The following is a 12,648-nucleotide window of genomic DNA, read 5'->3' as shown; positions in this document are numbered from 1 at the left end:
ACTTCCTCTTATTAGCTAATATTGTTGGGATGCAACCAAAGTCCCACATTGGAAGATCTAGAGAAAGATCATGGGTAATAAAGATGGAATGATATCTCCATTGGTATGAGACCTTTTGGGTGGTTCCAAAAGCAAAACCATGAGGGTTAAAACCCAAAGTGGACAATATCATACCAGTGTGGAGATATCCGAATTCCATTGCTCCTAACAAGCTGGTATCAGAGCCATGGTCTAGATCGAGCCGTGTGGGTAGAATCCTCGATACCTAAACGAAGGATGTGAGGGCTCCCGATAAAAATCCTTGATTAAACTCTCGGGGTGGTTTATGCTCCCAGTATTCATGTAAGGCGTGCGTTCCAACGCAGTGAAGAGGAGTAACCTCGATTGGAGGACGAATAAGGCTTGAGGGGAGGCTCGGACCATGAGAACAATAGTGGAACTTCGTTTGAGGGGAGGATTGTTGGGATGCAACCAAAGTCCCACATTGGAAGATCTAGAGAAAGATCATGGGTTAATAAAGATGAAATGATATCTCCATTGGTATGAGGCCTTTTGGGTGGTTCCAAAAGCAAAACCATGAGGGTTAAAACCCAAAGTGGACAATATCATACCAATGTGGAGATATCCGGATTTCATTGGTCTTAACAAATATGTCTTTCAATAATTTAGCATAACTAGGCATTTGCATCAAAGCATCGGCAAAAGGAATATTGATATGCAATTTTTTAAATACCTCAAGAAATTTACCGAATTGTGCGTCAAGTTTTGCTTTTTTTAATGCTGCAGGAAAAGGTGGAGGGATAACAATTTTTGATTGTGCAGTGGGTGCTGGTGTTGAGTTGGAAGACTTACTTTTGATGACTTAGTCTGTTCATCCTGTGCTCGGGTTTTTTCTGTTCCTCTAGCCTCTAAGATCTTTCCACTCTTCAACTTGATGACCTTCATTTGCTCCTTTGGATTGGTCTCTGTGTTACTTGGCAAGGTGCCCGGCTCTTGATTTGCTATCATCTTTGCCAACTGTCCAATCTGATTCTCTAGCCCTTTTATTGACGCATCTTGATTTTGGAGTCTAGTTTCAGTGGACGAGATAAAATTAGACATCATCTGCTCTAAGTTGGACTTTTCTTCCCTAGGAGAATCAGATCTGTACATCGGTTGTTTCTCGTATGGTTGTCCTCCTTGTGGTCGATTCTGACTGCTTTGACCACCCCATGTGAAGTTGGGATGTTGCCTCCATCCAGGATTATAAGTGTTTGAGTACGGATCATTACTTGGACGGTTTTGGACTCCCACTTGGTTTACAAGTGCCCCTTCTGGCACATAGAAAGGACCACTGTCTTGACAGTCCTTAACATAGTGTTAACCTCCACAATTTTCACAAAATATCTCTTGAAGACGCATAGCCGTGCCACCCATATTCAACCCGTCCATTTTCCTGTTCAAGATATCAAGTTGTGCAGTAATAGCAGAAAGGTCAGTTACCTGGTGAACTCCTGCACTCCTTCGCTGGTTGTTCCTTTCAGATTGAGGATGATAGCTGCTAGCAGCCATCTCCTCCAGTAACTTGTATCCTTCTTCAGCAGTTTTTCTCAACAGGTTCCCACAAGCAGCAGCATCTATCATAGTACCATTAGGAGTAAGCAAGCCATAGTAAAAGGTTTGAACGACTAACCCAAGTGGAAGTTCGTGATGAGGAAATCTTCTTAATAAATCTTTGAAGCGCTCCCATGCCTCATATAAGGACTCCTGCTCGAATTGAGCAAATGTGGTGATGTCTGCCCGCATCTTCTTGGTCTTAGATGGAGTAAAGTATTTAATTAGAAACGCTTTCGCCATGTCCTCCCATGTGGTAATCAAACCTACAGGCAAACAATTCAACCATGCTTTAGCTTTATCATTAGAAACTCCATTAAATTTAAAAGTGTCGCAAATTTCAAGAAAATCTGCGATTTGCGTGTTTGGGTCATCTACTGCAGATCCTTCAAACTGGACTGTGTTCTGAATCATCTGAATTATAGCTGGTTTGATTTTGAATTGGTTTGCCTGCACAATAGGTCTCACAATGCTGGGCGTGCTCCATCCAAAGAAGGTTGGGCATACTCCAGCATCGGTATGCGGCAGCGGCATCTCAACATGTCTAGCATCATGGTGTTCCTCCTCATGATCGTTCTCGTGCCTCTCCATCAGTTCTTTCAGTCTCTGCTGATGTCTTCTCCTGCGGAAATTTCTTTCAATTTCAGGGTCAAACTGCTCAAGCTCCAAGTCAAGTGACTTTGGCATGCACTGGATGAGATATCTGTAACAGAATATGAAGTGTTAATTTAATAAAATGTAGCAATGCTAAAGAAAATAACTAAAAATAAAATTGTGAATTAACAGTCCCAGGCAACGGCACCAAAAACTTGATCGAGCAAAACTTGCACTGTGGAATCCTTAATAAAAATATGATTTTGTATGCTCAAAAATTAATCGCAAGTGCACGATGTCAAGTAATAGTATAATGTACGTGAGTACGAGTATTGTTCCACTGGAGACTGTGTTTGACAATTATTATTTTCAGTTATTCAATCGTTAGCAACGAAATTTAATTGATTGATTTAGTACTACTATGCTCGAGTAAACATGCAAATAAAAATATTCAATAATTAAATAATGAAATATACTATCTAAAATGGTTGATTAAAATTCAATAAGAAATGAATTTGTTGGGAATATCGGTTCACCTACCCCTCGTTAATTAATTAATTCGTTCGATAATGATTATATGCTTCCGACAGGATTTCCTATTCAATTGAACACACTCTCTCGAGCTATGCCAAACTAATTCTACTCAATGAAGTAATTAAATGTCTTTAATTATTTATCAAGAGCGAATTGCATGTCGATCTATGAAATCTCCTAGTTTTCGACCCTTAGGACTATAACTATCGGCGCGTATCCAATTTCATATATCTATGTAAATTGTAGATCCACGGATTATACTACTCGTTCCTATCACAAGTTATTCTCTCGAACTCACTCGCAATATAAAAAACGTTGTTAAATTTAGCTACGCTCTAACAATACGATAAAACAATAGTATAATCAAGAATAAATCAGAAATCGATATGTGAATTAATTTAAATCAAAGTTCTGGGTAGGATCCCCTTAAATCCCAACTAATATGTAAAGTTAGCTACTCGAATTCATATTTAAAATAAACAAAACAATGTTTGAATGATAAAAACTAGATTAGAAATACTATGCGTGACGAAAATGCAAGGAACGACGCCAGGAAATCTTCGAATTTTCAACTCCAAGCGCAAAGGTGCTCTCCAAAGCTTGTGGCCGCTCTCCAATATGTCTGAATGATCTCCAATCGTCCAAAAATCCTCCACCATATTGCCCATATCCAGAAACTAAGGAAAGGAATCGTCCAAAATTTTTTCCAAAAAAACATGCGCCCGGGCGGATATAAGTTTCCGCCCGGGCGGATAGCTTTCGCAGAAACTTCTTTTTCTCACGCCTTGGATGCGCCCGGGCGGACATGAATTTGCGTCCAGGCGGATGGCTTTCGACTTTTTTTCCTCTAATTTTCAGTTTATGCACGACTCACTGCATTTTCACCAACTAAACGCATGAACACAATAAAACATAATTATGCTAAAATAATACAAAATGCATGCAATCTAAATGATAAATGCAATACAATGCAACATAATATGAAAAGAAAAACAAGTAAAATCCCCCTATATCACCTCATCGGCTAGAAGAAGCATGTCCTTAAGAATTTTAATCCCCGTAGGAGAAGCCCCTTCGAGAAAAAAGTTGTTCGAGCTCTTGGCAGACTTGCATCTTGAGGATCGGCGTGAGCCTGAGCAACCGAAGAAAAAGAGCGGATTTGACTGTTCGGTAGGGGCCTTGGTCTCTTCCTTCATCGCCCTCAAGAAGGATCAGCTCAGGGCTATACTGCCGTTTTCTTTTCCTCCAGATAAGGGGGATATGCTCCGACAGATAACCAAGGAAATCAGGGTGAGTAGTTTTCCCTCCTTTGGATTTTATACCCGGGATGAGCTTTCTAGCCTAACCGCCTCCGCCTCGGCCGCTGCGGATAATTGAGCCCTAGTAACCGCTGGCTGGACCAATTTTTTCTTCTCAGCAGCAGCCTTCTGGGCCGCCAATTTCTTCTCTTCAGCCGCATTCTCAGCAGAATCTTTGCGGGCCGCCAATTGCTTCTCTTCAGCCGCCTTTTCAGCTGCCCCTCTCTTGGAAAATGCTTCTTGCATCTCCGAATTATCTATCAAAAGGAAGATAGGAAAAACAAAGATGTTAAAACACGATTAAATTAAGAAGTAAAAAGCAAAGCAGCAAGAGATGAAGCAGAGAAGCAGGTTACCGGGTTGAGTGCCCGAGCCAGCTACAGCGTCGATTACCCTGTCTATAGGGTCCTCTGCCCGGGCACTCAACCCGTACGCCAACAATGTTTTCTCGGAGAGGAGGAGATAAGAGGAAAACTTCTTCCTTTCCACGAGCTCTTGGCTTCGAATGTAGGGCTCCTCAAACTTATAAGCTCGGGGAAGACCAGGTTGAGTGGGAAGGCTGGGAAGGAAGCCAGTTAAGCATCCAGGAGGGGAAGGAAGGGTAATATAGAAGAACCTGCTTTTTCATCCCTTTAAAGAGGAAGAGATATCATCAAGGAACCTGCTCTTCAGATGGGCAGACAAGGAGAAATCATTATCCCCAAGCTGGCACAAAAAAAATTAATGAAGAATAATGGGATTGATAAGAAGATTATGCAACTTAAAAAGAATGTAAGTTGCGGGCATTGTATGGAAAGATTTGGGATAAAATTTGTTTATCGGGACCCCGAATAAATATGCCATTTCGATGAAAAAAGAAGGAATGGGAAATTTGAGACCACTACGAAGTTGGTCTTTAAAAAACGTAAATAAACCCTTCGGGTGCTGGTTAGCCTGATCGGAGGAACCGGGAATCCAAATTTGGTAAGAAGAAGGAATAGAACCCATAACTCTAAGATCCTCCTCCGTCCTGGGACGTAGAGTACTCACCATGATAGAGAACCATGGAGCACTCGGAACCTCAAGGAGAAGCGGGCTAGGTGCCCAGGCCTTATTTTTTCTCTTTTTTAAATCTTGGGAAGGATCCGAGGCAGAGAGTTTGATTTTGAGCAATCGGAGCGTGCTGCTGCAAACTCGTACCTAGGCAAGCTGCCCGCATTTGCTCCTGAAGTAGAAGAAGTAGAGTCTAACATATTTGGAAAAAGAGAGGCGGAAAAACTTACGAGTTGTTTTAAAGTCGGAGGAGATAATAACGGTCACAGGTGGAGAAACACAGTACGCCGGAAAAAATAGTGGAAGATTGTGGAGAGAGTGCGAGAGCTTAAAAATGAAAAATGAGGAGGGTTCGTTTTTTTATATAGGCGAAGAAAATTGATCTAATCCGTTGATCTAAAGATAAAATGATGGTCATGATGCATCTTGTAAATTGTGCAGGGATATGAAAAGACGAGATCGAATTTCGAAGCGTCTCAGACTATTCAGATTCTTGGAATTCAAACGTCCTAGAGCTATTTGAATTCTAGGGTTTACGTCATCATGATATCAACCCTACAAACCAAGAAGATAAAACGACAAAAATTTCCATGACCGAGAACAAAAAATGATTGGGACAGAGAGAAAGACTCTAGCCCGAATATTTAAGGAGGGAGTGGTGATACCCTCGGATGAGCCCGGGTCGTGGATAACCCGAGACAATAGATGAATAGCTTGGGTCATGGAAAGCTTCGAGTAACATCGTATAAGAGACCGAGCAATTGGAGGCCCCGGGCATAATTTCCCCTGACTAAGGGAACCCATGCACTCGGGTGAAATCCAGATAATAATATCTCCCTGTCTTCGTTACCTCGATAAAGGCATCGCACTCAAATGCATAGATATGGGATACCTCACCTCGGTAATCATAGTTATAAAATTAGGGGACATAGTGGATGTTCAGGAGCATTTGGTGTCAGAAAACAGGGTATAGGCAACCATCTTGCCATAATTAGTAAACAAGCACTGAAAACAAGGTCATCATTGACTTTCTTTCTATAAATACCAGGTTTGTTTAAAGTTTAAGAACTCATTCATTTACATATTACCTACAACATTTATTACAAGATTCTCTCTAAAGCCCTTCACTGACTTGAGCGTCTGAGTGGTCACGCCGGAGAATCTTCCAGCAGCCCATTAACGTTCTTTATCCCTTGAAAGTGTAAGACCAGGTGCTCGGGCAACCATTTCTAGAAACTTTTCACTACTGCATGATATGTATATGTAATTGTTATACTGGTACATGTGTGTTGAGTCTTTAGATTCACTAGGTGTGATTGATGCAGGTGAGCATGATTTAGAGGAGACTAGAGGTGCTGAGGGCTGATCTGGCTGAGCTGGTGGGAGCATGTTAACCCGAGGACCTTGCGTTCTTCCGCATATATGATATTATGATTTTGGTTTCATGGGTTAAAACATTATTTTTATGTGTTTATGAACTTTACCACGCTGGGGATTTGATGGATTTTGGTAGCATGTTTGAGTTTTCTTTTAAAATAGTAGAATTTAGGATTTTATCAACCGCAGTTACTTTTATTCAGCGGTTTGATGGCCTTACACTATGCTGGCTTGACTTACATATATGTATGTATGTGTGGACGCCTATTTCGGTCAAGGCTCTAAAAAAACAAATTCTACTAGCATTTTCGATAGTAGACGTTACATATTTATTTTAAATTATTTATGAATTTTAGCATTTTAAAGTCAAATTTAAATTAATAGATTAATTAAAATATTTTTAAGCATAACACTAGCAAATTTACATAAATAGGAGATTTTAATCTTGAGTAGGATTTTAAAATTTTATTAAATTATTTTATGACTTAATTAATTTGTTTAGTTAGTATTTAATTAATTTGCAAAGTTTTTTTTTAAAAAAAAGAATAAAACCACACAACGCACACACACAATCACACACACACACACACACACACAAAGTGAAAAAGCTAGGGTTTAGTCCTCCAATTAACCTCCTTCATTCTCTACATCTAAAATATTTTGGTGAATTTTCACAAATTTCTGGCAAGGAAAACGTCTAGAAATAGTCCTCCGTTAATCTTCTAAGTTCTCTCGCGTCGATATTCGTTTATTAGAGCTTTTGAACGCAAAAGCATGTTTTAAACCCTTTTAATGCATGAATTTTGTTATATATTGTTATTCGATGATAATTATGCATGAAAAAGTTTCCCTAAATGAAATATTTGAATCAAAATTGTTTATACACATGTTGAAATTTTTGGCACAAGTTTTTCAAGTTTCCATGAGTTTTTGATGCGTAGGCTACGTGTGGATCGTCCGGGCTGTTTCTGTGGGGTATGAGCATGTATTAGGCTACACAAACCATGCATGATCTACGTCTTTTACGTTCAACATGTGTTAGTAAGGGTGTTATCAGTGACTTAGTAAGGGTGGTATCAGTGACTTAGTTAGGGCGTAAGGTGATGGTCTAGGGCTTGTTTAAGGGCTGGTTCAAGCCGTGGTTTGTTTGGAACCATAAGGAACCTGAACATGTCAAAATTGGGTCGAATAGAGCATAGAATGACTCTCGAGTTGCATGGTTTGTGTGGGATGGGTTGATCCGTTCCAGAGTTGGTCCTAAGGGTCTGGACAATAGATTAGGATGTTGGTTAAGGATGATTCGAGTCTCAAGTCGTTTGGTATGTCGTAAGTCATTTTATTTAGTTCGAGAGTCGTACGGATAAGATACAAGTTTATGGGTCGTTTTGAGTTGTAAGTTTTAAGTTGGGGCATAATACCTGGGGATCGATCCAACGAGATCCACGACATTAGTAAATAAAAATAACATGTAAAAATATTATTTTTGAGGTATGTAAGTTGTCTTGTGGCCAAATTATGCATGTTCGGGTCTGGAAGCCAGAGAACGTGTCCGGTGACATTTCAAACTTATCTTATGATTGGTATTGGATATCTAGTCCAAAGACTGTGATGATCCTTGCCGACCAAGCGCTGTGATGTTAGTTTGATCAAACTAATTATGTTATGGTGCCACATTTCAATTAGCAAAACTCTACGCAAAATGTTTATGTTATGCCAAGTTAAACATGTTTTAGTAAAATGTTTATCTAGAAAGTCGCATCATATTTATTTATGCCAATGTAATTTACGTATCAATCATGTTTAAATTTCATGAATTTTTATTATTTAGTATTAGTTAATCACAGTTTATGCATGCTGAGTCTTTAGACTCACTAGGCTTGATTGATGCAGATGTCGTTGTTGAGGACGCTGGAGGCAATAATCAATGAGCAAGCTAGGACCGTAGGCAGTGCACGCCCGAAGGCCTTGCAGTTTACCTATAGTTTTCATGCATGTTAAAAACTTATTTAGTACTCTGATTTAATTTTGATGGGCGGAAGACAATTTAATTAGTATGCTTAATTTTTTAAATATTTTAAGGTTGTTGACGTGAATACTTTTTATACATTAAAATAATCAGTATTTGAAGTCCTTTAATGGTTGTATTTCAAAATTCTGGGTATTTAATTCTGGGAGATTTCGAATTTTTCCTTAGTTTATTTAATGAATCTTATATAATGTTAAGTAGGTATTTATTTAGTTTAAAAGTTAAGGATTTTGAATTTAAATGAAAAGAAAAAAAATTAATGTGCCGCATATTTTAAGTAGTATAGTAAGTGTGGGTCGTTACATAGGCAGTGTGCTGGGGATCGATATAGAGTTTAGAGGGGGGATGAATAAACTCGTTCCTTTCTTTGACGTTTATGCAAGGGTGCTAGAATCCTGTTAGAGATTATAGCTTATCTTGTTCGAATATATTTCCACCAGATCACAATAACTTGTGCGGAAACGATCTGATGCTTTGAGGTGAAAACAATAAAACAGTAGGCAGTAGACAAAAGTTGTTTCTGGAAGTTCGAAGATGAAATCTTCTACGTCTCCCCTTCTTCTGTTTCTAGAAGGTATCACTAAAAGACTTTGGTTTTTACAGTACAACTCTTGTACACACCCACTTCAGTAGGACTTACCATTCGCCTACTGAAACTCTTAGTTTCACAACACAATACAATGAATACAACTAGGTTCTGAAAATACTCTTTTTCTGATTACAGACTCTTCTAACTAAGATGTAATAAGGTGAATAGCTTGTGAAGAGATAAAGAAACAGCAGCACAAGATGGTCTCAGAAGATCAGATATCTGCTATAAAGAGTGTGCTGCTTTTTTGTATATTGAGATTGAAGATAAAAAGTAGTTATTGATTGCTCAAAACAACGTTGGAATGATAGACAGAGAATGTGTTCCTTGTTGATAATAATGTTGTCATTGTTTTATCTATCCTTTAATATATAGAAACCTTGAATCCAACGTCTATAAACAAAACGGCTTCTTTGACACTGAGTGAATCAGCTTTATCACCGAAAAAGGGTTCTGCAGAAAGCTTCAGAATAATCAGTCTTTATTTTATACCAAAACTAGTAAGGCGTGTTAAATGTCTTCGTACATCATTAATGGCGCAATTAATACTAGTACTATGTAAAGTAACGGTAACATTAACACTTGTAACGAACAAGCGAAAGACGTTAAGTTCTGCTTCTGTTTTGGCTACGTTCTGCTTCTGATTCTGCTAACCGTTAAGTTTAGCTAAGTTCTCGATAAGTATTGCATCTGTTTTAGCGATACGAGTGCTTCTGCTATTTATATTTTCCTCTGTTTTTACTATCACTACCTACTGGTTTTGACTCTCTTCACCACAATTAAAGTAATTCTAACAATTTTCCCCTTTGTGGTGATGCCAAAACCTAGATGTTAGTAAAGATAAAGATCATCAGTTATAACGAAAAGCATATGGAGTTTATAACAAGATAATCGATAAGAAAATAAAAATAAACGAGCTTAATTGGTGCTGATGTCTCTGAAAATAGTTTCCTCATTCTGAGGATCTTGATTTCTAAAAGATGGCTCTGCATTTCCAGTTCTGTCTTCTTATTCCCCTTTTTTGGCATCACTAGCCTGAATTCGAGTGAGCAAATCATCCACTCGGCTAGTAAGGGTATGAATTCCATCATTTAGCATCTCCATAAACAGTGCTTGGTTAGAACTCGTTCAGTAAGAGCATGAAGAGATTGAGATTGGGACTCAATCTTGGCATCAATAAGTTCGAGCTTCGAGTCCATAGCTGCAACGTTGTTGGATATTGAGAGAATGGAGGAATCATGGTCGGAGATAGTTTTGGTTATCTCAGCCTGGCCGAGCAAAATGTTACTTTGATTTGTTAAAATAGATTGCCTGAAGAGACTGGTTGTAAGGTCTGAAATTAAGACGACGTAATCCAACTGCATGCGAATCTAGGAAATAATGGAAAATTAGTAATTAAGTGACTTTAATTGCTATTTGATTATGTGACATACATGTTTACATGTAAATTATGATTTTATTATCATCATGCATAAAAATTGTATTTTTAAGGAATATTCAAGTGATGATCGAGGAACGGGGACCGAGGGCTGAAAAACATAAAATGTTCTTATTAAATAATTATTTTTAATTATTTAAAATATGGTTGATACTTTTTAGTATTTTTTAAAATAAGGGGTTTTTGAGGTGATTTTATACGCCGGCGCGTAAATTTTATCGGTGTTGGCTTTTCAACAAAATGCGAGCTTTTTGGCAAACCCGCCTAATAAATTCACAAATTTATTTAATAAAAGTTGTGATAATATTTTATTTAGATCCTAAATAAGCACTAATGGGCCTAAACTTGGCTTAATAGGCCTAAACTTGAGTTAATAACCTTATTTACTCTATAATATGCAAATTTCCACCCAAAACCCTACACTTTTTGCATAAAATAATCGGTCACCTCTTCTTAAAAATCTGAAACCCTCCCCACCCCTCTCATACACACACACGGCACGTTTACAACCAATTTGGATAGGGTTTTCGAAAGGTGCGAGAAAGTTCAAGCCAAAGGGTCCTCTCCGTTCTTCGTCGTCAACGTTTATTCAAGCGTATATAACGCAAAGGCACGCCATAATTCTTCCTTTACTCATCTTTCACACCATAGTAATTATTTAAAATGGTATGCATGGGAAAAAAAACAAGATGCACTTTTCTGATTTTGGTTTTTGTGATTCATCATGAATTTGTAAGCTTTTTAATTGATTCAAAGACATGTTTATTATGGTTAGTAAGGGGCTGCCATGTCTTAGAAAGTTATGGGAAAGGTTTTACACAAGTTTTGAAGTCATTAGAAGCAGCAAAACTCTGCACAACCACAACACACACAAGCTGGAACCAAAATTCTGTCATGGTGTATGTAGGGTTCGGTTGTTGGGTCCTATGGCTGGGCTTGGTCATGGCTCCTGTCGAGGGCTATCCAGGGTCGTAGAGGGGTCAAGGAAATAGTCCTAGCGATGCTAGGACTCGAGCTAAGTGGGTTGGGAAGAGTCCTTGTTGACAAGGACTCTCACCCGAGAATGGGGGATAGCGCGCGCAGGTGCAGTGCTTGTGCAGGGCTCAGGGGCTTGGTCTGTGGTTCAAGGCCGGGGATGAGGGGAGTATTCAGGGTCCTAGGGAGGTATGTGAGTTGGTGGTCCATGGCCTGGGTTCGCTGGAAGAGGTCTGGACACGCAGCTAGAGTCCTAGCGCCTTAAGGATTCTCGGCCAGTATAGGAGTTACTTGGGGTGGCTTTGTTTTTGACTTTAGGTTGGTTTTCTTGGTGGTCTAAGGGTCCAGTAGGTTAATTTAGGATGTTGGTCAAGTTTTGGGTCGACATGGTTCGAGGGTAACTCGTGAAAATCGGAAGTTGGCTCGGGGTCGAAGTTTAGGTGTCAATTAGGGTTTTTAAATAAAGAAAAAAATTGGAAAACGGCTCACGGGGGTTGAGTCGTGGTCCATAAGGGCTAAAATAATATAAAAAGACTAAATTTAGAATTTTGGAATTTTATATTAAAGTTTGGGATTTTTCGGGATTAAAACACCGTCAAAACAGTTAATTAAAGATAAATAAAAAATTCTAATATTTAAGCTAAATAAAATTATGGAAAAATTCATGTAAGCTTAAATAATTATTTGAGACATGTTAGAGTCAAGAAATCAAGAAAAAAGTCAAAATCGTAAAATGTCAAGTCCAAGGGTAAAACGGTCTTTTTACACTTAGAAATTATTAAACGTCATGGCAGTGCCCTAAATACTGTTTTTATGATATTATGATTATTTTTAATTGTTTATAAAATGTTCATGATTAAATTATGATTTTTAAATGTCTATTTGATTTTTATGATTGAGGGAAGACATTTAAAATATATGTTACATGCTTGGTTTCAAAATGAAAAACGCAAATATTATTCATGATTTTTCTAAAGTGATGGGAATGAAAAATTTTGAAGGAACTGAAGTGATTGTGACTAATTCGTTAATCATGGCGATGTCGTGAGGGTGATGGTCCCAGTGGGAGCCCGACGATCGTGTTTCCATTATTGCGAATATGAGGTTATGAGGATATGCAGTTTGAGGTAATAATGGGAATATCGTGAGGGAAGAAGGCCCCAGAGGGAGCCCCGACGATCGTATTTCTATT

The 12,648-nt window shown here is 38.6% G+C and overlaps 1 non-coding gene across 1 annotated transcript; it reads left to right on the top strand.

The window, feature by feature from the left end:
* The first annotated feature begins 1,681 nt into the window (after positions 1-1,681).
* On the top strand, positions 1,682-1,787 carry LOC142533988 (small nucleolar RNA R71). Its single transcript, XR_012816861.1, has one exon. It is a non-coding gene; the product is annotated as a small nucleolar RNA R71 (small nucleolar RNA).
* Positions 1,788-12,648: the final 10,861 nt, after the last annotated feature.

The sequence above is a fragment of the Primulina tabacum genome, chromosome 18, assembly GCF_025594145.1.
Source record: "Primulina tabacum isolate GXHZ01 chromosome 18, ASM2559414v2, whole genome shotgun sequence".
Classification (NCBI taxonomy): Eukaryota; Viridiplantae; Streptophyta; class Magnoliopsida; order Lamiales; family Gesneriaceae; genus Primulina; species Primulina tabacum.
The sequence above is the reverse complement of the archived record's forward strand: the minus strand, read 5'-3'. Positions and strand labels throughout refer to the sequence as shown.